Genomic DNA, 26,565 nt, shown 5'->3' on the forward strand with positions numbered 1-26,565 from the left:
TCTGAGCCTTGGTTGTCTTTTCTATAAAATGTGGGTAATCTTCGAGGGTCGCTGTGGAAGTAAACGAATGTGTGAAGTAAAGGGCCACAGGAAACTTCAACAAATTGTAGCAAGGACCACCAGCATCATGTAGTTTTGGCAGTCATATAGTGGTAGAGGAATTAGTAACCAAGCTAAGTCCCAGATCATTCCCCCCATTCATGGCAAGGCTTTTACACTATCACATATGGTTGGAGGACTCATGAAGTCATCAAATTCAAAGTCCTCATTTCACCAGCAAAGAAGCTGAACTTCTAGGGAAGTGGACTTGCTTAAGGGCTCACATTGAACCTTAGAGTTCCTGGTGCTCACCCATCATGGTACTTTACTCCTATGTCAATAACTTCTCTTCCACTTTGCCTCCTAGTAAGCAGACCCTAGGAGGCATAGCCCTCACCCAAGTGCTAGTTCTGGCCCTCATATGTGGGGCCCAATTACTTTGGCCAAATTACTTAGCTTCTCTGTGCTTCTTTTCTCTGTGTTTCTTTAGCTGTAAAATGGGGATGATAATTAGGCTAGTCTCATGTGATTAGGATGAGGTTGAAATATGTTAATATTTGTAACAGACTGAAAGCAATTCCTAGAACGTGGTAAGTGCATCGTAAGTTAAAGTAAGTGCTGTTGAGAAAATAATAAATGAGGAGGAGAGCTAGTACAAGTGAGTGGTTGCTTCAGCTAAGGTGGTCAGGGAAGGCCTCTTTAAGGACATGACACTGGGGCTAAAGTCTGAATGCTGAATGCTGAGATACTGACTCTGAAATGATATGGAGCTAGCATCCCAGGCCAGGGGAATAGCACCTTGCAAAGAACCCAGATGGAAACCCATTCAGTGTAGTAAAAAACAGAAACTTTAAGTGGCTGCTCAGCATTGGGTGATGGGTGGACAACCAGCTGGAGAAGAATGCCAGGGCTAAGTCAGGAAGTGCATCCTAACAGCTGATTTTTACTTAATGTCACCATACAAAGGCACCAGGTCATTAGCAGACTGCTAAGGAGGGGCTGAGCTCTAGTGGGTAATGGTGAAGGCAGAAAAAGCAAATGTTCTCCACTGCAGTAGCCCAGGCAAGTGTTGGTAGTGATGTGTGAAAGCAGGAGGACATGAAGGTGGTGAGACATGGATGGATTTGTGGAAAATTCTGAAGGTTGGGCCACAGGCTGATAAATGAGATTTTCAGGCAGTGAGGAGAGAGAGGAGTTAAGGATGACTCCCCAGTGTTTGGTCTGATTGGCCAAGTGCATTGTGGTGCCAATAACCAGGATGAGACAGACTGGACAACGGACAGGTTTGGGGAGGCACCCCAGGGTCTACTTCTTAGTGCTAAGGTGCCCATGAGACAGCCAAGCAGAGACGTAGGTAGAGGTGGCAGGTGAATATTCAAGTCTGGAGATGAAATGGTGGCATCATCAACATGCAGGAGGCATTTGAAGTTCAGTGCAGGATGAGAATATGCAGGAAGTGAGTGCATATATAGAAAAGGGCCTAGGACAGAGCCTGTGGTCAACACTGAGTCTAGCAGAGGGTAATCAGCCAGGAAGACAGGGGCCGTAGAGTGGGAGGAAGCCCAGGTGAATGTGGAGACATAGAAGCCTAGAGAGACAGTGTTTCAAGAAAGCCAGTATGATCCTGTCAGAGGTGAGGCCCAAGAACTGACCTTGGGTTGAGCAGGACGAGGGTGACTGATGACCATGGTGGGAATACCCTCAGTGGAGCAGTGGAGACAGAGCTTAGTTGGAGTGAGTTGAGGAAGGATAGGAAGGGAGAAAGTGAGAACCATGGATGTTGTCAACTCTTTTTTAAATTATTTTTTTATTTTTGTTTTTCTAAAATATTAACATAATGTGTTATTTGTTTCAGGGGTACAGGTATGTGAGTCATCAGTCTAACACAACTCAGAGCACTCACCATAACATATACCCTCCCCAATGTCCATGACCCAGCCACCCTATCCCTACCACCCCTCTCCCTAGCAACCCCCAGTTTGTTTCGTAAGATTAAGAGTCTCTTATGGTCTGTCTCCCTCCCTAGTCTCATCTTGTTTCATTTTCCCCTCCCTTTTCCTACAACCCCTTGCCTGGCCTCTCAAATTCCTCATATCGGAGAGATCATATGGTAATTGTCTTTCTCTGATTGACTTATTTCACCTAACATAACACCTTCCAGTTCTATCCAGGTCTTTGCAAATGGCAAGATTTTATTTTTTGATGGCTACATAGTATTCCATTGTATATATATACACCACATCATCTTTATCCATTCATCTGTTGATGGACATCTAGGTTCTTTCCATAGTTAGACTATTGTGGACATTGCTGCTATAAACATTTGGGTGCACGTGCCCCTTCAGATCACTACATTGTATCTTTAGGGTAAATACCCAGTAGTGCAATTGCTGGGTTATAGGGTAGCTCTATTTTCAACTTTTTGAGGAACCTCCATGCTGTTTTCCAGACTGGCTGCACCAGCAGGTGGTATCTCATTGTGGTTTTGACTTGTATTTCCCTGATGCCGAGTGATGTGGAGCACTTTTTCATGTGTCTGTTGGCCATCTGGATGTCTTCTTTGCAGAAATGTCTGTTCATGTCCTCTGCCCATTTCTTGATTGGATTATTTATTCTTTGTGAGTTGAGTTTGATAAGTTCTTTATAGATTTTGGATACTAGCCCTTTATTTGATATGTCATTTGCAAATGTCTTCTCCCATTCTGTCGTTGTTTTTTGGTTTTGTTGACTGTTTCCTTTGCTGTGCAAAAGCTTTCTTTCTCTATGAAGTCCCAATAGTTTATTTTTGCCCTTGCTTCTCTTGCTTTTGGTGATGTTTCTAGGAAGAAGTTGCTGTGGTTGAGGCTGAAGAGATTGCTGCCTTTATTCTCCTCAAGGATTTTGATGGATTCCTGTCTCACATTGAGGTCTTTCAACCATTTTGAGTCTGTTTTTGTGTGTAGTGTAAAGAAATGGTCCAGTTTCATTCTTCTGCATGTGGCTGTCCAATTTTCCCAATACTATTTGTTGAAAAGACTGTCTTTTTTCCACTGGACATTCTTTCCTGCTTTGTCGAAGATCAGTTGACCATAGAGTTGAGGGTCCGTTTCTGGGCTCTCTATTCTGCTTCATTGATCTATGTGTCTGTTTTTGATCCAGTACCATACTGTCTTGATGATTATTATTTTATAATAGAGCTTGAAGTCTGGAATTGTGATGCCACCAGCTTTGGTTTCCTTTTTCAACATTCCTCTGGCTATTTGGGGTCTTTTCTTGTTCCACATAAACTTTAGGATTATTTGTTCCATTTCTTTGGAAAAAGTTCATGGTATTTTGATAGGGATTGCATTAAATGTGTAGATTGCTCTAGGAAGCATAGATATTTTCATAATATATGTTCTTCCAATCCATGAGCATGGAATATTTTTCCATTTTTTTGTATTTGCCTCAATTTCTTTTATGAGTACTTTACAGTTTTCTGAATAGAGATTCTTTGCCTCTTTCATTAGGCTTATTCCTAGGTATCTTATGGCTTAGGTGCAATTGTAAATGGGATTGACTCCTTAATTTCTCTTTCTTCTGTCTCGTTGTCGCTGTGTGGAAAAGCAACTGATTTCTGTGCATTGATTTTATATCCTTACACTTTACTGAATTCCTATATGAGTTCTAGAAGTTTTGGAGTGGAGTCTTTTGGCTTTTCCACATAAAGTATCACATCATCTGCAAAGAATAAGAGTTTGACTTCTTTGCTGATTTGGATGCCTTTTATTTTGTTTTCTGATTGCTGAGGCTAGGACTTCTAGTATTATGTTGAATAGCAGTGATGATAGTGGCCATCCCTGCTGTGTTCCTGACCTTAGGGGAAAAGCTCTCAGTTTTTCCTTGTTGAGGATGATGTTTGCTGTGGATTTTTCATAGATAGTTTTTATGATACTGAGGTATGTACCCTCTATCCCTACACTGTGAAGAGTTTTGATCAGGAAAGGATCCTGTACTTTGTCAAATGCTTTTTCAGCATCTACTGAGAGTATCATATGGTTCTTGTTCTTTCTTTTATTAATGTATTCTATCACATTGATTGATTTGTGGATGTTGAACCAACCTTGCAGCCCAGGAATAAATCCCACTTGGTCATGATGAATAATCCTTTTAATGTACTGTTGGATCCTATTGGCTGGTAGTTTGGTGAGAATTTTTTCATCTGTGTTCATCAGGGATATTGGTCTATAATTCTCCTTTTTGATGGGGTCTTTTTCTGGTTTGGGGATCAAGGTAATGCTGGCCTCATAAAAAGAGTTTGGAAGCTTTCCTGCCATTTCTGTTTTTTGGAACAATTTCAGGAGAAGATATCAATTCTTCTTTAAATGTTTGGTAGAATTCACCTAGGAAGCTGTCTGGCACAGGATTCTTGTTTGTTGGGAGATTTTTGATGACTGCTTTAATCTCCTTACTTGTTATAGGTTTTTCAGATTTTCTATTTCTTCCTGGTTCAGTTTTGGTAGTTTATATGTCTCTAGGAATGCATCCATTTCTTCCAGATTGTCAAATTTGCTGGTGTATAATTGCTCATAATATGTTCTTATATTTGTTTTTATTTTCTTGGTTTTGGTTGTGATCTCTCCTCTTTCATTCATGATTTTGTTAATTTAGGTCCTCTTTCTTTCTTTCTTTCTTTCTTTCTTTCTTTCTTTCTTTCTTTCTTTTCTTCTTTTTTTTTTTTTTTTGGATACATCTGGCCAGGAGTTATCAATCTTGTTAATTCTTTCAAAGAACCAGCTCCTAGTTTCTTGATTTGTTCTATTGTTCTTTTGGTTTCTATTTCATTGATTTCTACTCTGATCCTTATTATTTCTCATCTCCTGCTGGGTTTAGGCTTTGTTTGCTGTTCTTTCTCCTGCCCCTTTACGTGTAGGGTTAGGTGGTGCACTTGAGACCTCTCTTGTTTCTTGAGAGACTTGTATTGCTATATACTTTCTGCTCAGGAATGCCTTTGCTGTGTCCCAAAGATTTTGAACAGTTATGTTTTCATTTGCATTTGTTTCCATGATTTTTTTCAATTCCTCTTTAATTTCCTGGTTGATCCATTCATTCCTTAGTAGGATACTCTTTAGCCTCCATGTATTTGAGTTCTTTTCAACTTTTGTCTTGTGATTGAGTTCTAGCTTCAAAACATTGAAAATGTTCAGGGAATGAGCCCAGTCTTTTGGTACTGGTTGAGACCTGATTCGTGACCCAGGATGTGATCTATTCTGGAGAACGTTACATGTGCACTAGAGAAGAATGTGTATTCAGTTGCTTTGGGATGGAATGTTCTGAATATAACTGTGATGTCCATCTAGTCCAGTGTGTCATTTAAAGCCTTTATTTCCTTGTTGATCTTTTGCTTAGATGATCTGTTCATTTCACTGAGGGGGGGTGTTAAGGTCCCCTATTATTATTGTATTATTTTCCTTGTGTTTCTTTGATTTTGTTATTAATTGGTTCATATAACTGGCTGCTCCCATTTTAGGGGCATAGATGTTTAAAATAGTTAGATCTTCTTGGACAGACCCTTTAAGTATGATATAGTGTCCTTCCTCATCTCTTGTTATAGTCTTTGGCTTAATTTATCTGATGTAAGAATTGCCACCCAAGCTTTATTTTGATGTCCATTAGCATGATAAATTGTTTTCCACCCCCCCTCACTTTCAATCTGGAGATTTCTTTCAGTCTAAAATGAATTTCTTATGGACAGCATATCAATGGGTCATATATATATATATATATATATATATATATATATATATATATATATATTCTAATACCTTGTGTCTTTTGATTGGGACATTTAGCCTATTTATATTCAGGGTAACTATTGAAAGGTATGAATTTAGTGTCATTGTATTGCCTATAAGGTAATTACTGTATATTCTCTCTCTCTCTCTCTCTCCTTTTTCCTGGTCTGTTACTCTTAGGCTCTCTCTTTGCTCAGAGGACCACTTTCAATATTTCCTGTATGGCTGGTGTGGTGTTTGCAAATTCTTTTAGTTTTTGCTTATTCTGGAAGCTTTTTATCTCTCCTTCTATTTTCAATGACAGTCTTGCTAGATATAGTATTCTTGGCTACATATTTTTCTCGTTTAGTGCTCTGAATATATCATGTCAGTCCTTTCTGGCCTTCCAGGTCTCTGTGGATAGGTCTCTGTGGATAGGTCTGCTGCCAATCTAATATTTCTACTGTTGTATATTACAGACTTCTCGTCCCAAGTTGCTTTCAGGATTTTCTGTCATTGAGACTTGTAAGTTTTACTATTAGATGATGGAGTGTGTGGACCTATTTTTATTGATTTTGAGGGGGGTTCTCTGTGCCTCCTGGGTTTTGATGCTTGTTCTCTTTGCCAGATTAGGGAAATTCTCTGGTATAATTTGCTCCATTATATCTTCTCCCCCCCCCCCCCTCCTTCTTCTTCTGGGATCCCAATTATTCTAATATTATTTCATCTTATGGTATCACTTATCTCTTGAATTCTCCCCTCGTAGTCCAGTAGTTGTTTTTCTCTTTTTCTCAGCTTCTTTATTCTCCATCATTTGGTCTTCTATATCACCAATTCTCTCTTTTGCCTTGTTTATCCTAGCAGTTAAGAGCCTCTGTTTTTGAGTGCACCTCATTAACAGATTTTTTTGTTTTTAGTTTGGTTAAATTTTAGTTCTTTTATTTCTCTAGAAAGGGTTTTTATTTCTCCAGAAAGGGATTCTTTAATATCTTCCATGCTTTTTTCAAGCCCAGCTAGCACCTTGGAAATCATTATTCCAAACTCTAATTCTGACTTATTACTAATGTCCATATTGATTAGGTTGGTACTGCCTCTTGTTCTTTTTTTCATGTTGAGTTTTTGTGCTTTGTCATTTTATCCAGATAAGAATAGATGAATGGGAGACCAAAATACTAAAAGGGTAGCAAAAACCCCAGAAATATATACATTAACCAAATCAGAATAGACCCAAAACCAGGGGAGAAGAAAGGAGGGGGGGAGAAAAAATATATATACATATTTAGACTGGTGAATAGAACAGAGTCACACACTTAATTTTGGCTGTATTTTGGTCTGTTAGAAGAAACTACTTCCCAAAATTTTAAAGAAAGAAAAAAAATTATACACACACACACACACACACACATACACGCACACACACAAATAAGGGGAAGCATGATGAAGGGTTGGAGTGTGACTGTAAAGTTGAAAATTTAAAAATATTTTAAACAAGGAATTGATAAGATAAGTTGGTTGAAAAAGGAAAAGAAAAAAAGAGGAAGGAATGTGGTCAGGCTGGAGACTGGACAAAGCTATGTGCTAGATTTAGGGTTTATTTTCATCTATTAGAAGAAATTGTATCCCAAAATTTTAAAGAAAACAAAAACTACATGTATAGAAAAAATAAGTTTAAATACAATGAAGGGGTAAAATATGACTATAACAATGAAAATTGAGAAACATTCTTAAAAAGGTATTGATAAGATAAAATAGTTAAAAGCCGTTAAGGTAAGAAACAGGAATAATTTTAAAAAACGGCTTAAGAGGGGCGCCTGGGTGGCTCAGTCGGTTAAAGCCTCTGCCTTCGGCTCAGGTCATGATCCCAGAGTCCTGGGATTGAGCCCCGCATCAGGCTCTCTGCTCAGCCGGGAGCCTGCTTCCTCCTCTCTCTTTGTCTGCCTCTCTGCCTACTTGTGATCTCTCTCTGTCAAATAAATAAATAAAATCTTTAAAAAAAAAAAAAGAAAAAAAGAAAAAAAATGGTTTAAGAAAAAAATAAAATAAAAAAAATAAATTTGAAAGACTAATGGATCATGGGGAAAAAGCCATGAATTCTTTGTTGCTGCCCCCTAGCTCTAGAGTTCCACAGTTCTCATTGATCAGTGAACTTGGTCTTAGCTGAATGTTCTTGCCGGTCTTCTGGGGGAGGAGTCTGTTGCAGTTATTCTCAAATGTCTTTGCCTGAGGCGGAATTGTACTGCCTTTGCCAGGGGCCAGGCTAAGTAATCTGCTTGGGTTAACTCTCCCGAGATTTTATTCTCTGAACACTTTCCATACAGCCTTGGAGAATGGGAATGAAGATGGCAGCCTCCCAATATCCCACCTGGAGGAGAGGAGAGCTCAGGGCCCCACTCCTCAGTGAGCCCTCAGAGAAAAGCAGTCAGTCTTTCCTGTCTCCCTCATCTGCAGCTGCTCTCCAAGCTCACCTGGCCTGTGACCCAACATTCCTATTTCTGGCACACAGCCCCATTTGGAGTCTCCAATCCCAGCAGATTCCCGCTGGGCACTCCCACTCCATTCTTCCCGGAGGAGGTAGGTTAGTCTCCTCAGATCTGCCACTTGTGGTGTCCCTGCTTGAAAAACAGTGGTCTGACTCTTTCACAGATCATGGTTTAAGGTAACCCTGAATTTTGAGCCCCTTTCTTGGCTCTGTCTCTGCAACTGGTTTCCCTGCTTCGATACTTGGGAGCTCTGGCACATTTAGACACCCCTGGTCTTTCTGTGACCCCATGGGTCCTGAGACCACACTTCCCTGTGAGGGCTCCAACTCCACTTAGCCTCTGGAGTGATGTCTTTCAGTGGAGCAGACTTCGAAAAGTTCTGATTTTGTTCTCCACTGCTCTCTAACTTGCTGGGAGCCAGCCCATCTCCTGTAGTCTATCTTCTCATCGCTTCAGATTCACTTCTCCACATGTTCTATCTTCTAGAAAGTGGTCGATTTTCTGTTCCTGGAATTGCTGCTCTTCTTCTCTTCTATCTCCTGTTGAGTTTGTAGATCTTCAGAATGGTTTGGTAACTATCTAGCTGAACTCCTGGTACCTGATGATATTTCAGTCTCCTACTCCTCCACCATCTTGCTCCTTCTCCCACTGTCAACTCTTTTGAGAAAGGTTGCAGTAATCAGGAATGTGGAAATGGAGCAGTGGCTAAAGGGGAAATGGAATTGTAGGGTAAAGAGTGTTAATTATAGGTAGAGTCAATGTTAAGGATTGTTATATGTGAGAACAGATTTGATGTTCAGGAGACAGAGAGCAGTTGCAAGAGCAAAGGCTTTAAGTTGGCAGGAGGGATATATCTAGGGCCCAGGGATGGGGTCAGCCTTAGGAGCAGGGGAGTTCTACTGTAATTGAACCAGAGGCAGAATATGTAAGAACAGATGCCTATAAGCTAGAGAATTTAGGGATGGTGATATGAGGTTGTTCTTGATTTCATCTCTTGTTCTTATGAAATAAGAGGTAAAGTTACCAGCTGCAAGTGAGCAGGAAGGAATGTTGGAGCTTTAAGTGGAGAGAAGAGGGTATGAAACTTTCAGATGCAGCGTGAGACAGTAAATTTGCTGGAGGAATTTCAGCGCACCACCTACAGTGCTGAGAACCCACTGGAGATCTGGGTCAGCACCATCTACCTGGTGTTCTCCAGACGCATATATGTGGGTACAGAATCTAAGAAGGGAGTCACTTGGGTTAAACTGAGTTTGGAGTAAAGCATGGAAAGAAGGAAGGCGGGAGAGACATGGCTTATAAACAGGTTTGCAAGGGAGGGTGGTCTGGACAGTGCACTCTAAACAGAATGAGGTTGGAAATGTGGACACAGAGACATGGTTGACAGCAACAGAGTGGCAGGGCCAGTGGGGTTGGAGAATTGTTAGTGCATTTACACTAGAGTGATAAGCAGAAGGATGGGAGGTGATAGTCAGGAATAGGTGATTGAAAAAGAAATTTCATCATTGGTTCAGTTATTGGTGATTATATATGGTTTCAAGGGTGTGTGTCCACCCTTGACACACACATGAGAGGAGAAAACAGATTGGGTTTAGGAAGTCAAGAAACTGAGAAGCCATGGTTATGGGCAGACCATTCCCATGGACGCTGGGGTCCTCCCACATGAAGACAGTGGGGTGGTGTGAAGGTATCAGTGAATGGCAAGAAGTGGGGAGTTGGCAGATGACAGCAGGTGATATGCTTCAGAAGACCTGGAGGTTTTCAGTGAAGAAGGCAAGGACAAGGTTTGAAGTTGCAGTGGGGATCCAGCAGGGCAGCGACTCACTTCCAGACCCTAGGAAGTAAAACATTTGCCTCTACTACTGGAAAGATCTATACTAAGTGCCCAGAGGGACTTCTGGGGTTCCATTAGAATAAGAAGGTGGAAGAACTATCCAGCACTGAGCCGTGACTATGGGATTGAAGTGAGTTTGCTTTTCATATTCTCTAAGTGGCACAGGGTCAGGAGATGGGTTTGAAGATCAGGGAGGGACACTGGGTAGCAAAGAGGAAGCATAGGCTAGTGTGGTTTCTCCATCACTTGCATTTTCTCCCAAACATTTTGCCCATTTTTCTTTTCTAATTACCTTGGCCTTTAAGACTGGTGGGTCATCCTTTTGAATATGATGCATTCATTTAAACCTTTCATTCATTTATTTAAACGTTCACTAAGAGTGGGGCTGTGCTGGGGATACAGAGATGGTCATACCTAGATCCTGCCCTGTGGGCCCCTGATACTGTGTGCAGATTCACAACTGGGCTGGCATCCATCAGGAGGTACAAGTACTATGTTCCCATCCGAGGTTAAAACAATGAAATTAGCAAATTATTGAACTAAAAAAGTTTAGAGATTAATTCAAGGTTATCATTATAATGTTACTCTTCCTCACTTCCGTACCAGGATGCATTCTTGAGTGGGAGATAAAGGGGTGATGTTAGGGCCAGTGCTATGGGCTGTGTGGGAATGCCCCCACAGCATTATCTTAACCCTGGAAGGCAGTAATAACCTGGGAAAAACTGCTAAGGTTTAGATCCCAGATCCACTTCTTATTAGCCATTTGACCTGGGGTAAATTGCTTATGCTTAACCTCTACATCCTCATCCTAAAATTGGAATAATAACACTCTTAATGGTAAGATTGTCATGAGGATTAACTGAGGTATGATGTTTGTAAAATTCTTAGCATGGGGCTAGTTCAGTAACACAGGAAGGTCTCAGTACATTCTAGGTCTAATTATTGTTCCTAACATGCTATAGTCTATATTCTGGGCCAAGTGTATTGTCGTGGGAAAGATGTTGTAAACCACTGGTCTGATGGCATGGGTGGTGCACAACAGGTGACTATAATGCACACAGCTGAGCAGAGGCACAGTGCTCAGAGCCAAGTGCTGTTGAAGGAGGGATGAGCAGACTGCCAGAAATTGTGGCTCTCACACTCTTGCTGACTTTCCTAGTCATGGATGGAAAGAGCCAGTTTAACCTCATGGGCTTGAGGAGACAAGGGCACTGTAAGAACAGGACTGACATCAAGAGGTGGTTGTGAGTACTCAATGAGTTAATGTTTGTAAAGCAAGTAGCCAGGCCTGGGCACGGAGTATATGCGAGTTGCTGTTGTTTTTCTCTTCTGTCCTTTATAGCCTTCTAGAATCTTTGTGTTACCCAGATCCTTGTGATACCACATGGACTTGTAAAACCAAGTGACATCCCATTTAAATCATCGTCCTCATAGTAAAGCATTTAGAATTGACTGTGTCCTGGAATTAGGAAGCAAATACTCACACCACAATAGGATTCTCTGCTTTAATAAATAATGGATTCGTTGCAGGGGTTCTTAACCTCTGGTTTATGGACCAGTCGCCTGAAAATTTATGCAAATACTTGTGAACACATGCATTTGTATATTTTTCTAGGGTGAAGGTCTGTAGCTTTCATCAGATTTCCTGAGAGATCTTTGTCCCCAAAATAGATTAGGAAGCATTGAGCTCTTCCAATTAACATAGAATTTCATTTGCAAAAAAAATCAATTTAAATATATTTGCCATAAGTCCAGCTCTTGGGCAAGTGAAGAGATACTCAGTTGGGTAGGTCTCACCCACTATGGGCCTGACTCTGCTCTGTGGTCGATACCGTAGGTAATGAAACAATACATGAAATATAGTTTCTGCTCTCAGAGATTGTATCAGACAGCATCCTGGTAGGAAACAGATGGCACCTTCAAATTAGGTAGTTGGAAGCAAGGTTAATAAAGAGATTATTTACAGAAGCCTGAGCAGGGCGTTGTGAGCAGCAAGAGATAGTGTGGCACCCTAGTCTAGATATGGTGGGTAGGCATGGCGAACACCCCCAGGCCTGAAGGGGAGGGACTCATTGGGAACCTGAAGACAAAGCTGGGTAGGGAAGGTCTTCTGACTGGAGCCATGACCTTCCTTTTAGTGGAGGGACACAGCCATGTTGCTGTGACCTCAAGAGGGGAGGCTGGAGCAGTGAATACCTCAACCTCTACCCCTCTTTCCTTCAATCCCTGCAGTAGTCCCTGCTACTGGGTCCCAAAGCAAGAGGGCAGGCCAGGGAGCTAAACAAGGGGGCCCATGTAACCCTGGGGCACAGACCTGGGTAGAAAAGAGAAGGTTCACCAAGAGGAGCACATGGAAGATGCCTTGCTCTATGACCCGAGGAAGGGAATTGATCTGAGGGGATGGTGTGAGAGTAATACATGAGGTCATCAGAAGTGCAGACATGATGAATAATTAAATTCTCATCAGGAAGAGTAGATAGTGTTTCTACAGTGAGGAGGTTTGAGAGCATGAAGTCATCACATTTTAGGGTATGTAAACTCCAGTGTATTTGAAGACTTATAGTCCTAGAAACTGAGTGGCTGCCTCTGTTTCTCCTGACAGTGACAAAGAGCTGACCCCAATTTGGGTGTTTAATAAGTGTTAAATTAAATTGATTCCTACCACTTAAAAAAAAAAGCAATCAAAACAAACCTTTTATTTTGAACTAGTTATAAGCTCATAAAAAAGTATAAAAAGAACACAGGGAGATTCTATGTACTCCACCTCTTCCCTCCCCCATGGTGACATCTTGTTTGAGTATAGTACCTTATCAAGATCATATTCCTACCACCTCTTAGAATGTAACTTGTGCCATTGTCATTGTGTGGGGGACACATGGGGTGAGGTGGTTTATTCAGAGGCACCCACTTTGCAGATCAAAGGCCTATAAACACATCTCCTTGCCACTCCCTTGGCAGCCCAGTGGCACTCTTGGGAGAAGTAGTTTTCAACCCCTTGGCAAGCTGTGTGCCCTTGGTTAATTGTCTTCACCTCTCTGATCCCTGGTTCCCTCAGGAAAAGAATATCTACCTCAGGAGGTTGTCATAAGAATAAAGACAGACAAAGCTTGCAGAATGTATGGCCCTTTCTAGGGTACTACTTGTACAGTAGCCACCATTGTCCACATATCTGCAGAAGAACTACTAGCAAAGATTCTGGGGTCAGTGGACCTGAGTTCAAACCCAGGTTTTTGTTTTGTTTTGTTTTTTGCTAATTAGCTGTGCTATTTTGGCATGCTTAGTTACTCTTTCTTAATCTTAGTTTTCCCATTCTTTTAGTAAAGATTATAGCTACCCCTCGGGGAAGTGGTAAAGAGTCAAGGAGACGAAGCATGTATGGTATCTGGTGCACAGTAAGTGTCCAGTAATTGATGGTCTCATTGTTGGATGGTAGGTCGGGACAGTAGCTTTCCATCTCTATCTTCAGCATCTAGAAGACATTGGCTCAGACAGGTGCTCAGCAGGCTGTTGACAAGTGAAGGGGGTGTATGAGTGACTGGATCTTGAGGGGGTTGATCTCCGTGAACCCCTAATCAGCCACCACATCTGCTGGGCCTGGTGTGTTGAAACTCGGTGCCATTCCGAGGCCTCTCTCGGAGCCCCATTCATCAATTCTGACTCGTGCACACCGGCAGAGCGAGTGATGCATCGCCTGGACCCTTATCATGCATAGGAAGCCCACTCTCCTGGCCCCCCTCTCATGTAAATGCAACCAGGGCCCCATTCATCAAGGGGACACCAAGTCCTCCTGGTAAACCAAACTGCCTAATGTTCAGGGAGCACGAGTTCCCTCCACAGCATACTGAGCAGCGTAAGCAAAGGGCCTGGTGGGACGCGTGCCAGGTTGGGCTGCTGACATTCAGGAGATAAAACTGTGCAGTGTGATGTGATCATCTCTGACACAGGTTTCCAGAAGAGAGTGAGGAGGAGAAAGTGGAGGAGAACAGGCAGCCAGCTCCCACCCACCCCTTACAGTATGCACTTGGAAATGCCACGCAACCTGTGGGAGCCTCAGCTTCTATCTCTGCCCATAGGAGGGCCAAGAACAGACTCTAGGCATGGTAGCAGAAACCCCGTTGGGTGGGCCCTTTGCAGTCACACTCTAATATAGCGGCTTCTTGGGGTTCCAGGTAGTGAGCAGCCCATTGGGTTTTTTTTAAGCAAGACATCCAGGGAAGTTTTGTTGAGGTTCGGAGTAGGTATTAAATGTACAGTCCATGAAGCACCCACCAAAGCCTTGCCAGGAATTAGAGGTCATGCCCTCAAGGAAGGTTGCCTGAGGTATAATGAAGGACCATGTGTCATTTTCCTCATTAATTCTTTCAATCAACATTCATGGCTACAAACTATATGCCATGGGTGGGGGAAGACATGAATAAAATAGCTCACATTCTTCCAATGGCAAAGAAAACATGAAGCAAGAGTGTGTCAGTGGAATGAGTGCTGTGATAGAGAGAAGCACAGGAACTAGGTGGGATGGGGGATGGACCCAGCCTGCTGGGTCCTTGATCCCAGGAAGCAGAAGCGGGTGATGCTTTTCTGTGCGTAATGCAGATTTTATATTTTGTCTCTTTGTTTTCAAGAAATTTTGACCTTCGTGGTTTTGTAGCCTCATTCAAAGCAATATTTGGATCATGGATTAAATGGGGTTCAGCGCTGACTGTCATTTTACACCATGGTTCCCCATTCCAGAGCTCTTCCTTTTGCTACTCTTTGATTTGATGGGCTGAGTTCATTCCCGTGAATGTACTTGGATACCGTCACCACCAGGAAGAGCACATCTGGGCGTGTTTTCTTAACCCTTATACAATGAAGGTAATCTTGCCCTTGCTCCTGCCCCTAGGATGGACACTGTGGCTGCTATTCTGGTGTTGGCTCACAACACTCTATCTTTGACAACTTGGTACATCTGTGACTGGCAGATAGTGTCCCAAATGAGAAGTCTGAGGGCAATCTGACTGTATTTTCTTTGGCAGCAAACCCACTTGTGATTTTTGCTTGTGTACTTATTAGACCATATTTTGCCCTTTTAAATCCATATTTTTGCAGCTTACTAAAAGTGAGTTTCCTCAAGGTTTTTTTTTGTTGTTGTTGGTTGGTTTTTTTGTTGTTGTTGTTGTTTGTTTTTTGATGCAGTGATCCTTTTAGGTCATTTTTTAAAAATAATTTAAAAAAATTTTTTTATAAACATATAATGTATTACTAGCCCCAGGGGTCCAGGTCTGTGAATTGCCAGGTTTACACACTTCACAGCACTCACCATAGCACATACTCTCCCCAATTTCCATAACCCCACCACCCTCTCCCTACCCACCTCCTCCTTGCCACCCTCAGTTTGTTTTGTGAGATTAAGAGTCTCTTATGGTTTGTCTCCCTCCCGATCCCATCTTGTTTCATTTATTCTTTTCCTACCCTCCAACCCCCCCACGTTGCATCTCCACTTCCTCATATCAGGGAGATCATAAGATAGTTGTCTTTCTCCGATTGACTTATGGTCTTTTTTTTTTTTTTTTTAAACTCAGAAAATTTCTTCTCTTGTATCTATTTGTTGCATCTACAGGGTATAGTTGGGACTGGTATTTTCTTCTGGAATACAAGTTATGTGTGTGTTTGATGATTGGAGTTGTCTGCATTTATAATTTTCTTTATCGTGACATTGACATTTTTGTCCTTTTGTTCTGTATCCTAAAAAAAGTTGCCACATTTGTGTTTCACGTCCAGAACCTCTGTAGCCCCTTGGAGGGAACAGGCAGGCCTGGCTCCCTTGGAGAGTTCTTAGCCTGACATTGACTGCTTCCAGTGTCATCTCTGATTCTGCTTCTGCCTCTAGATGGTGGAGATGTGAGATGAGGTGAGATGCACAGGTCATGGCCTGCATGGTGACAGGTCATGTGGCCTGCTGAGGGTGGGGAGTCAGTCAAGGCTCTTGTGCAAGGCATGGCTCAGGCAGTCCTGTGTTTTAGGAAGCTCACTCTGGCATTTGTGTTGAGGAGGGTAGACTGGACGAAAAGAGACAAGGGTAGGAACACAAACACAGAGAGGGGCCTAAAATTGCCCTATGGTTGACTAGGGTCTTGTCTGAACTGAATGGTGATGGGGAATTAATGTAGACACAGGCAGTGATGTTAAAAACATTGAAGACTAAATAGATCATTGCAGCTATACTTGTGTGTGATTTAAAAGCAGGTGATACAACACCCCCAAAGTAATAAGCCTCTCTCAGAGAAGAATTAGGATTCAGTCTGGCAATTACATTAAGGTTTCTGATAGATAGCTCACATGGAGAGCTGCAATTATGATACATATCGCTATTCTGCATGGCGGGCTCCCATAACTCATCATGTTGGCTGAAGTTTAACAGGAGGCAAGAATGTAAAAGACTCCTCACTTTAGGAGAAATGCCTTCCTCTGATTTCTATGATTTTTACTGACAGCACTTAAATAATTGATTCTTTTTTCTATGTTTGAAGGTGAATAACAAATAGATCCAGATGCACCTGCTTATTTTTTCAAGCTAATACAGGTAACCTCACTTAGAACGCATAAATCTTCTAAAAATACTCTGCAAACCAACTTTATCTCCCCATATAGAAGAAGAGAAAATAATTCTCCTGTGCTATGAAATGTAGAGGAGGGAAAGTGTGGAGTGGGACAAAATGCCTGGGCTGTGGGCTTTGGGGGGGCCCATTTTCTGGTCCTTGTTTTATCACTCTCTGGGTGCAGAAAGTTATTTACTGTGTCTGCAACTCAGTGTCCTGGCTGAAGTTGAGCACAGTAGGATGTTGTAAGGATGAAACCAGATGACCTGTGAAAGTGTAGCGCAAAGTAGGTGCTCCAGAGAAGTGAGTTCTTTTTCAACATTTTTATATGTCTTAAAGTTGAAAAACATCATTAATAGCAAAGGCCATCTAAAACAATTCTTATAAAAGCAATACAACTAGTATCCACAGTTAGAGGACAGTTTCTCCCTTGTAATTGTGAGTGTGTCCTTGTGGGAGATGGCAAAGTCGACCCCTTAGTCCACCCCAGGGATATTCCATACAGAAGATATTGAAACATGTGTTCTTTGGAAAGGGATATATTTTTGCCCTTATTTTAAAGGGTTTATAAATGTCAAGATGCGGTGTGTTCTTAAAATGTTTGCTTAGTGGGGCAGGATATATCTGCTGACTTTGAAATCACGCAGAGGCCTGGTTCTTCAGTGGAATCAGAGACAAAGTCCTGATCCATGCCTAGGCTACTTCCTTCTATAGCCAAAATGTCCCAGACAGACCTGGGGGCAGTTGACATTTGGTAGGTCAGTAACAAGGCCTGGGTGGAAGTATGGCTGAGAGGGGCCCAGGTCGCTCCCACACCATCTGAAGGCTGACGCTTGGAGTATGGCCAGGGTGGGGCAGCCAGGAGTCCGCCTTTATCACCAGGTTTGAGACCATGCACACATAATGTTGTTGGGAGGCCAGCTTCATCACACAGTACTAAAAAAGCTTGGGATATGGGAATACAGGTGCCCCATGCAGGACATTCAATGCAGTGAACAAAACCTGGAACATTTCTTTGGAAATGAGAGAATAGGGTCTGTCCTTAAGAATATTTACAGCCCACCGTGGACACAATAGGACACATCTGACTACAATTTGGACCTTGAGAAGTCAGGCCTTTGATGGTATATCTACACCCCTCCTCTAACTTATGGCACTTGGGTAACTGGTTGCAGGAACAGTGGAATGAGCAACTGACTTGAAATCAAGGCTCTCACCTGGCTTGGAGCCCCACCTTCAAGGGCTTACATATGGGGCCTTTAGGATATAACTTCATTGCCTCTGAGTCACAGTTTCTTGAATTAATCAAATAGTGGTAAGCACTGAAGACACCTTTATTTTTCCTTCTTGCTTATATGCTTATCTTCTGAGCTGGGTGTTTCCCTTAGATTTGGAAATCTTTCCACTGGAGTTGCAGAGTGCTCTGCACCCTGAGTCCATCTCTTGCTCAGATGGCTTTCTGCTGTCTGGATGACATCAGACAGAGCAGCTCTTCCCCGTGCAACAGGTCAGACTTAGTCCCTACCCCAGCCAACTGGCTTCTTGGGAAGAGCAACCATGTACAGGACTCATGAGGCCACCCAATGGTCTGGACATGCTCCTTACAATAATGTTTCCATAGAAACCTGGCCTCTGCTACAACTGAGAAATCTTCGGTTTTTAATCAGGCCTCTTTGGGCAGGGGCAGTTCTCACTTGGGCCTCAGATCAGGAGGGGACAATTTGACACTTGCTGAGCATTTTCTCTACAGATTTCTTCTGGTGCAGCACAGGGACAGCCAGACAACAGATTGTGTGGAGTAGACCATGCGTGCAGGGCTGGGGTAGGGCAGGGTGTGGGGAGCAGCTGTCATTCCACCAATCCATCAGGGGATGTCGTATTCATCAAACACTCCAAAATACATGCAGCAAACCCTTGGGTGATGGCCTGTGAAGGATTTCCCAAGTTAGGTTGTAAAGGAAGGTTGAGAAGTGCATGTAAGAATAGTTTAGAATGAGAAAAAAAAAAAAAGAATAGTTTAGAATGGGGAACATGTGGAATTTTTTGCCCCAGGATGTGTTCACTTTGCAAAGAAAAATGCTTCAAGAAAGGTTTAGAGGGTATTTCCAAGTGGGTGTTCCATATGATAGAACTAGTCCAAGGTGATGCTTTTTAAAAGGATCAGATATATTGGGGATTTACTAGATATCACGCTCAATTTTGGAGTTATACCATGCCTATTTACACATAAAAAACTCTGAGATCTGTAGTTAAGATACCTGTTCAATTTGGTTTCATTTACTGTTTCCCAAACTTATTGATTATAGAAACTTTTTTAAAAAAAATATTTTATTTATTTATTTGAGATAGAGCACAAGTGGGGACAGAGGAAGAGAGACAAGCAAACTCCCCACTGAGCAGGGAGCCTGTCGCAGGGCTCGGTCCCAGGACCCTGAGATCATGACCTAGGTTGAAGGCAGATGCTTAACCTACTGAGCCACCCCAGTGCTCCCTCTGGAACCATTTTGATGTCTGTCATTGCATTCTATTCCTCTTCCGTGGCACAGACTGGGGAACTGTGCAGAATTTCCATCACAGTTTTTCTCCATATAATCCTAATGGCCAGCCTCAAAGGTAGGATATAGAGCTGAATGGAGAATGAAGTTGACCCAATGTGTACTTTCTGAAGTGTTTTTGTCTCACATTGTCTAAATATAGACTAGTTTGTCTGGGAGAAATTCGTGAACACCTGAGCTTCTAAAGATGTCAAAGAAAAGCATCTGAATGGGGAGAATGGGAGAGGGTATCACGGAGCCACACAAACAGCCTTATCACACACTGAGAGCAGAACCATAGCAGAGCACACGTGATCATGCATGGAGCAATAACATTTGGCTTTTGGCGAATGGAGGTGTTAATCTGGTGGAACATTTTATGACACTGAGGTTGGAGTCTATATCTCAACCTTTTTTGATAGCTGGGGCCAATAAAAGAATGGGCTATGTTGTATGGGTCTGTTCCTGTCTGGGACTCCTTCATTTTAGGAATGTGGCTTAAACCCAAATCTCTAAAATCTTATAACCCCAAACCAAGTTATAGTCTGCTATTCACCTTGACAGCACTGGTGAATGCAGACATACGCTTAGGGGATTTAGGTTTCTATCGTGGAGCATTAATATGAGTAAGTCATTATTTATCTTAGACTTAAGAAGATTTGAAGGTTTTAGATCCAGGAAGGTAGAGTGAGGGTCACTGTCATTCTTAATGAGCAGTTTCTTTAGAGCTTATGAAAAAGAGAGAGGCTGACTATGCCTGTCAGCCACAGCCTCCTTGAAATGATTTGGCTGTGCAACCGTGCTCTAGTAATTAAAAATATATATCATTTGGAATTGTCAAGCCCCAATAGGATCTTGCTTTCCTCTTGAAAACAAGTACATCTCCCCCTCAATTCTTGTTGCATGTATAGTTGACACTAACGTGTTATTGCAGTAAGAGGACAGGCTCTCGAATTAGGCAGACTTGACTCCACAACTTTGTAGTTATGCCTTAGAGGAATTACTCAAACTTTCTGAACTTCAGGATCACCTGTGTAAAATGGGAACAATGGTATTTATCTTGTGGGGTAAATACAATGGTATTCATCTTGTTGCATGGATTAAGGAAGGTGATAGCACCTTGCCTTGTCAGTGAGATATGTGGCACTCAATACACCTAGTTACTCTTTTTGCTACTGTTATTATTTGGTCTGTGGTCTTCCCCCCCGACCCCGGCTTCAACCCAGGTGGAGGCTTGACCACATATGCAGCAAACACCACAGGTTCTGGGGTCAAAGGGACTTGAGCTAGAACCATGACTCTGATTATTAACAGCTGTGTGATTTTGGGAAAACAACCTTGCTTCTCTGAGCTTTAGCTTTTCCATCAGTAAAATGGGGTGACTGTCAACTGCCCTTTATATTTGTTGGGAGAATTGGATGGGAGACCTTAAGGGGTCGCCGGAGCACAATCCTGCCAGGGAGCATGTGGTAAAGGAATGACTGTTATTCTTACTCTGAACTTTGAGGAGGGAGAGTTGTGGAGCATTAAACCCAGAGTGGCTGGGTTTAACTTCGGATATGGATTGTGAAGATTGGGTGGTAGAAAGTATGGTGAGCCACAAAAGAGATAGCTGAAATCCATTTATAAATGAAATGTCTAGAAAAATGTAGGACTATTTGATATTCTATGGTTATTTTTATCATAATCTTGGCCTTCCACCTCTAAATTATATTGGGGGTTGAAAGCATTTATTCAACAAATATTCATTAAGAACCAGCCATATGCCAGGATTTGGCCTAGGTACTGGGATACATTGATTTATTCTGAAGAGGGAATCATTGATGAGGGTTAGCTCTGTAATCAGGGGCAAGGAGAAATCCATCTTCCTCCTGTCTCAGTCCCAGTAGGAGTTCAGGAGCCCAATGATATGAAATTACTTGGACAAGGAGCTGAAGACCTTTATGGTTACCAACCTAGGTGAAATTCCATGGTATGTTTGTTCTTTGCCCTGTTTCATTGTATATACTATTTTTCTGCTTGCTTGGAAAGTTCCCACCATCCCCAACCCCTCAACCTGTTCCTCCTATACATCCTCCTAGGCAAAGCTCAAAGGTACCGCCTCCATGAAGTCTCTTTGGAGCACAGTCTAGGTTAATTCTCTCTTCTGGAACCCACATTCCCTTCCTGTGCTTCCTTCCCTCTAGTTTAGCACCCACCACTCAGTTTCCTCTGATTGGAAACATCTTCTTCCTAAACCATAAGCACTTGATGCAGAGACTCTAACCCAGGGACTGTAATGTGTTGGGGACAATAGTAGTGTGATTTGAATGTATGTGACTTAGCTTACTTGCAGATCACAGAGATGTAATAAGGGTAGCCATTGTTAGGACTGTGCTAGCACTTACACAGAGCTCTGTGGTTTATAGAGCACTCCTTCAGGCTCTCCTCCCTGAATTCTCACCCAGCCACCCAAGGCAGACAATATCAGTAGAGCAGGTTCTGCTTTCCTGTCCCCTGTCCTGCAGATGGGGAATCAATAAAGTACTGTGTGTGTGGGCTATGCTGTGTCAGCACTGACATTCAAATCCAGGTCTGTGTGATCCAAATCCTTTTGCTTTCTCTCTTTATTGTAATTTGTTTGTTAATTTTCTTATTTAATAGAAGCCCTAAGGAAAGGAGCATGCACAAACATATACGTGTGTAAACACAAATGTCAGGGGCCGGTGCAGCCAGCGAGGGGCCCTCCAGTAAGGTGTCCACCTGCCAAGAGCCCTCCTTCCCCCAATTTACATACTCTGTTTAATTTGCTGAGATCTGATATTTCTCCATGGAGACAAAAGCCTGAGATAATACAATAGGCCTTGGGGTACAAATGTTGCATATACCCAAAATGGCAATAGCCAATTTTTTCTGAGACCCATGTGCTTGAAGGGAGGACAGGGTAACTTGTAACAAGGGACAGGCACAAGTAGGAAAGGAAACAAGCTTTGCTGCCCACACAGTGCTGCCAGCCATGGGGCCTTTATTGTGTTAGACCACCTGTCTCGCCCTGTCCAGGGAGGTGGGGACCCCATGTAGCCACCAGTCTAGTGCTCAGGGAGGAGAATCCTTCCTGGGTCAAAGTCACCTGAGGTAGGTGCACCTTCCAGGTGCCCTGAGGCACCATGGCTGGAGAAGTACCACCTGAGTGAAGCCAGGCGGACATAGGAACCTCAGTTTGAACATCAAACCTCAAGGACAGATTCACCAACTGAGGCATTATAAGACATGTAGCTGCAGCTATCCTGCAGCTTGGCGGGCCCTGGAAACACATGGAGCTTGCTCTGAATGGCTTTCTCTAGGAGCCATTGAGTAACCCCGTATTATCCTCTACTCTCACCAAGGTCGGTATGACCATATGAGGTCCCTCTCTGTCCCTGGTTCTGCCCGACCTTATAGAAAAAGTAGAGAAGGTGTGCCTGGGTGGCTCAGGTGGTTAAGTGTCTGCTTTTGGCTCAGGTCATGATCTCAAGGTCTTGAAATTGAGTCCTACATTGGGCTTCCTGCTCGGTAGGGAATCTCCTTCTCCCTCTCTCTCTCCCCTCCCTCCTGCTTATGCTCTCTCTCTCTCTCTTAAATGAATAAATAAAATATTAAAAGAAAAAGAAAAAAAGTAGAGGAATGTGAAAAATTAGAAGTCATAAATGTACCTTTTTCTGGTCCTGAATTACTTGGTTGTGATGGTCCAAATCAAAGTTCGTTTTAAGAGGCTGCATCGGCATTTTCTCATGTCCTCTCTCCTAGAAAGGCAGATGGTATAGTGGAAAGGGAGCGTATTTAAAACAGAAAAGACATGGGTCCAATTCCAGCTCCATCATTTACTGTTAGTATGATATTCGGCAAGTCAACGATGTTTCTGCACTTAGGTTTTCTCTTTGTAGAATGTGAATTATCATATTTATCTGGCAGGGTGGTTGCTAAGGATTAAGGACAACATCATGAGCCTGCCATGTAGTAGGTGTTCAGTATTTAACAAAAAGGCAGAGGAACATGTCACAATAGGAAATTCTCATGTTACAGGAAACCACGGCTTGGGGTTCGTCTCAGCTCAGTTCTGATTACCCTACAACTCAGGCAAGCTATTGAACATATCTCAGAATCTCCGAGGGGAGGTTTGGATTTTTTTATTTCCCACGAAGGTGGAAGAATAACATTTGCCCTTCCTTTCTCCAGAGGTTTTTATAAAGTCTAGGTGACTTTTGATGATGGCCGGCTTTCTGCCTGTGCACTGAGAATGGCTGTCTCTGACCTGATTGGGGCAGGGGGCAAGAGGATGGGGGATAGGGATGAAGAAGACATGGGCATGCCTCTGCTTTCTGCCTGTCTGTGGGCCACCCGCCTGGGTCAGGGGATTCACTGCACACTGGAATCACCTGGAGAGTGTTAACAGGTCTTGTGCTGGGGTCTCAATCCCTCCCAGAGGTGCGGATGGGATTGGTCAGGGGTGCAGTGTGGGTATCTGGATTTTTCAGAACCCCCCAGGTGATTGTAATGTGTGACCAGGACTGAAACCCCCTGCTCTCTGGGGAAAGCAGATCTGCAGAAATCTAAGTGGCAGCCCATGTTTAACTGGCTCTGACTCTATCAGCACATATTGAGTGTCTGCTTTTAAGGCGAGTTCATTACTCTCTGTAATAGCAACCACTCACATTCTCACTGGATTAGATCGAATTGGACATATTCTTGGCTCATGTTTTAGTCCACGGAACCACACTGTCCTCCTTCACCCAGTGCTTTGTCCCTCATGATCATGGTTCTAGCATGACTGGCCTGGCCACTGGCTACTTCCTTACTTCAGCTCTAGATCTGAAAGCTGCGAGGGAGCTAGGTCATTCCTTCATCTCTGCCTGAGAACAGACTGACAGTTAGTGCTTACAAAGGTTTTTAAACCTTTCAGTGTGTCCAAATCACCCAGAGGACTTGTTAATACAGGTTCCTAGTGAGTTGCCATCCCAGGGCTTTTGATTCAGTGGTTTTGAGGTCAGGTCAAGAATTTGCATTTCTAGCAAGTTCCCGCTGATGCTGATGCCCATGCTGCTGATCCAGGAACCACACTTTGAGAACCCCTAGTCTAGGCAGCATAGGTCCTTTTAGTATTTCATTCTGATCTCCCAAAACTACTTGAGTAGGCATGACAACCTTCATCTCCAAGAGCTAAGTAACTTGTTAAGGGACACACCTTTTAAGGGGCAGAGTCGGGACTGCCTCCCAAATCTGCCCCTCTCCACTACCACTGTGCCTCCTGACAGGCCAGCATTGGGTTCCTGCAAAAATCTTCAGCCATATTCTAGGTACCAAGGAAATGACAAGAGATCCCTCCTTATCTCACTTAAAACCTTTTTGTGACCTCCAGCAAGGAAGGAAACTCAGAGAGCCACCCCAAGTATGCACCAAAGCAATAGCCATAGGAGACTGCTGGTGACTCAGGGCCCAAAGTCTCCTTTCTGCCTAGGACTTCCCATGGAGTTGGCCAGGGATGGAGAACACTGTGGGCTGCAGAGGTCAGGAAAGTCTCTTGGAAGAGGAAGAGATGAGGTGGGCCTTGAAGGACCTGGCATTCATTCTAGGTTCTGCCCCTTTTTTAGTCGTGATCCCTGGGCTAGAGTGCATACTCAGTCCTAGAAACATCCAGGCAGGACCCAGTCTATAGTCCTGCTTAGACTGGCCAGTGACACTTACAGAGCACACCTGTGCACACAGCGGAGGGCGGGGGCTGGACAGACACTGGGGGAGCCTGTGTCTATGGTCTTTGCCTCATCCTTACCACTGCCTAAAGCAGAGGAATCAGTGTCTGTGTTCTATCCAGCTCCACTGCCACGAAGGACCTTTCCTTGACTCCCTGGAGTGAGTTCCCTTGCTGCAGAGCTGACCCCCAGAAGGGGTCTAGTCCTGTGTAGTTTCTAACCTTGTCTTTCCGATCAATGGAAAACCCAAAAACCAGAAAGGTAAAATAAGAGAGGGGTCCCAGGTTCTAAAGCCTACTGAAGAGCCCTGAGATTTGAGACATCTCAGTTCATTCTCAGACTCGCTGACCTCTTTTGTTCAATCATTTGTGATTTTTACAAGAAGGTAAATAGGCTAGGAAGTACACATTCCTTAGGAAATCTTGGCATCCAGATGTACATTTGCAAAGTTTCATTTGGCTCATGTTACTTCCTTTATGTGGAGACGAAAGGCAGAGCTCATGGTTTCGTTATGAGTATCATCAGGATGAATGGAGATACTTGCTGGGGACAAGGGATGCCCAAGAAAGGGGTGCCTGAGGGCATGGAGGCTGTTCACAGAAGACCCCCCGACCTGAAGTGAGGCATGGAGGACCATGGGTGAGAAAGCCGTACCCCAGGGGTGGGAGGGAGCAGAACGTGGTTGGCAAATGCAGAGGAGTCGTGCAGAACTGGGCCCGCCTAGCCAAACTCACACCAGCTGCCAGAGACTCCAACTCTGTAAGTTATAGGAAATGTCATAAATAATGAAATCATATCCACCAGGATTTCTGTGATCATTTTTCTTATTTTCAGATTCCCTTATGTGTGTTGAGAAATAGTCTGTCTTTATCTCTGGGCATTTCTGTTCAAGTAATGACTGGTCTAATAATGTTGAGCCCTTGTGTGACCTGGAGAGAAGTCCCAGGAGGCAGGAGGGGGCATCATAATCCTAGCTGAGCCCATTGCAATCTCAGGTAATAAGCACCTATTTCTTTGGGCCTCAGTTTCCCCAGCTGTAAGATGGTAATAATACCTGTCCCATCCACCTCATGGGAAATACGAGGTAATGATCTGTTTGAAAGGGCATTGGGATGTTGCAGGCAACCTTAAACTCTATAAGCGCAGGGAGTAGCAGATCAACCAGTACTTGAAAGCACCTTAAGTTTGTGCTGATATTGTGACCACTGAGCTCCCAGAGCCCCATTTTCTTATCTGTTTGATGGGAATAACAGTACCCTCATTACAACAGTGGACTCTCATGGGCTGCTGTGAATGAAGATAATGTATATTAAGCATCTAACACAGTGCATGGCATATAGAATACAAACCTAAAACAGTGGCAGCTGTTAGGATGCTTATAATCATCAGACTCCTTAAAATCCTCACATATATGACTATAGATATTTCTGGCAGGCAGACCCAATTCTCCTGTGGAATTCCCTTCCCATCTTTTTCACTAAAGTGGTTCTTAGTACACCAATTAAAACCTAAACCTACCTCGCTAAACCTTCCTAGGGACTAGATGAAGAGCATTGCCTAGGAGCTCATGGCTTAGTCTCTCTGCATTTTACCCCACTCTGGCTTTTGGAAAGACAGTCCTGTGTGCTGAGTGCCGGTTCCCCTCTAAGGCAGGGTGAACTGC

At 43.2% G+C, this 26,565-nt stretch overlaps 1 protein-coding gene and 1 long non-coding RNA gene across 2 annotated transcripts in view; one reads left to right on the plus strand and one right to left on the minus strand.

Moving 5' to 3' along the window:
* Positions 1-26,565, plus strand: part of CLSTN2 (calsyntenin 2) — a 608,204-nt gene that overhangs the window by 177,166 nt on the left and 404,473 nt on the right. The window lies entirely within an intron of this gene.
* Positions 1,869-15,425, minus strand: LOC116585288. The gene is made up of 2 exons (XR_004283547.1): positions 15,371-15,425; positions 1,869-1,928 (listed from the first exon to the last, which is right to left on the minus strand). It is a non-coding gene; the product is annotated as an uncharacterized LOC116585288 (long non-coding RNA).

Source organism: Mustela erminea, chromosome 1 (assembly GCF_009829155.1).
Source record: "Mustela erminea isolate mMusErm1 chromosome 1, mMusErm1.Pri, whole genome shotgun sequence".
Taxonomy (NCBI): Eukaryota; Metazoa; Chordata; class Mammalia; order Carnivora; family Mustelidae; genus Mustela; species Mustela erminea.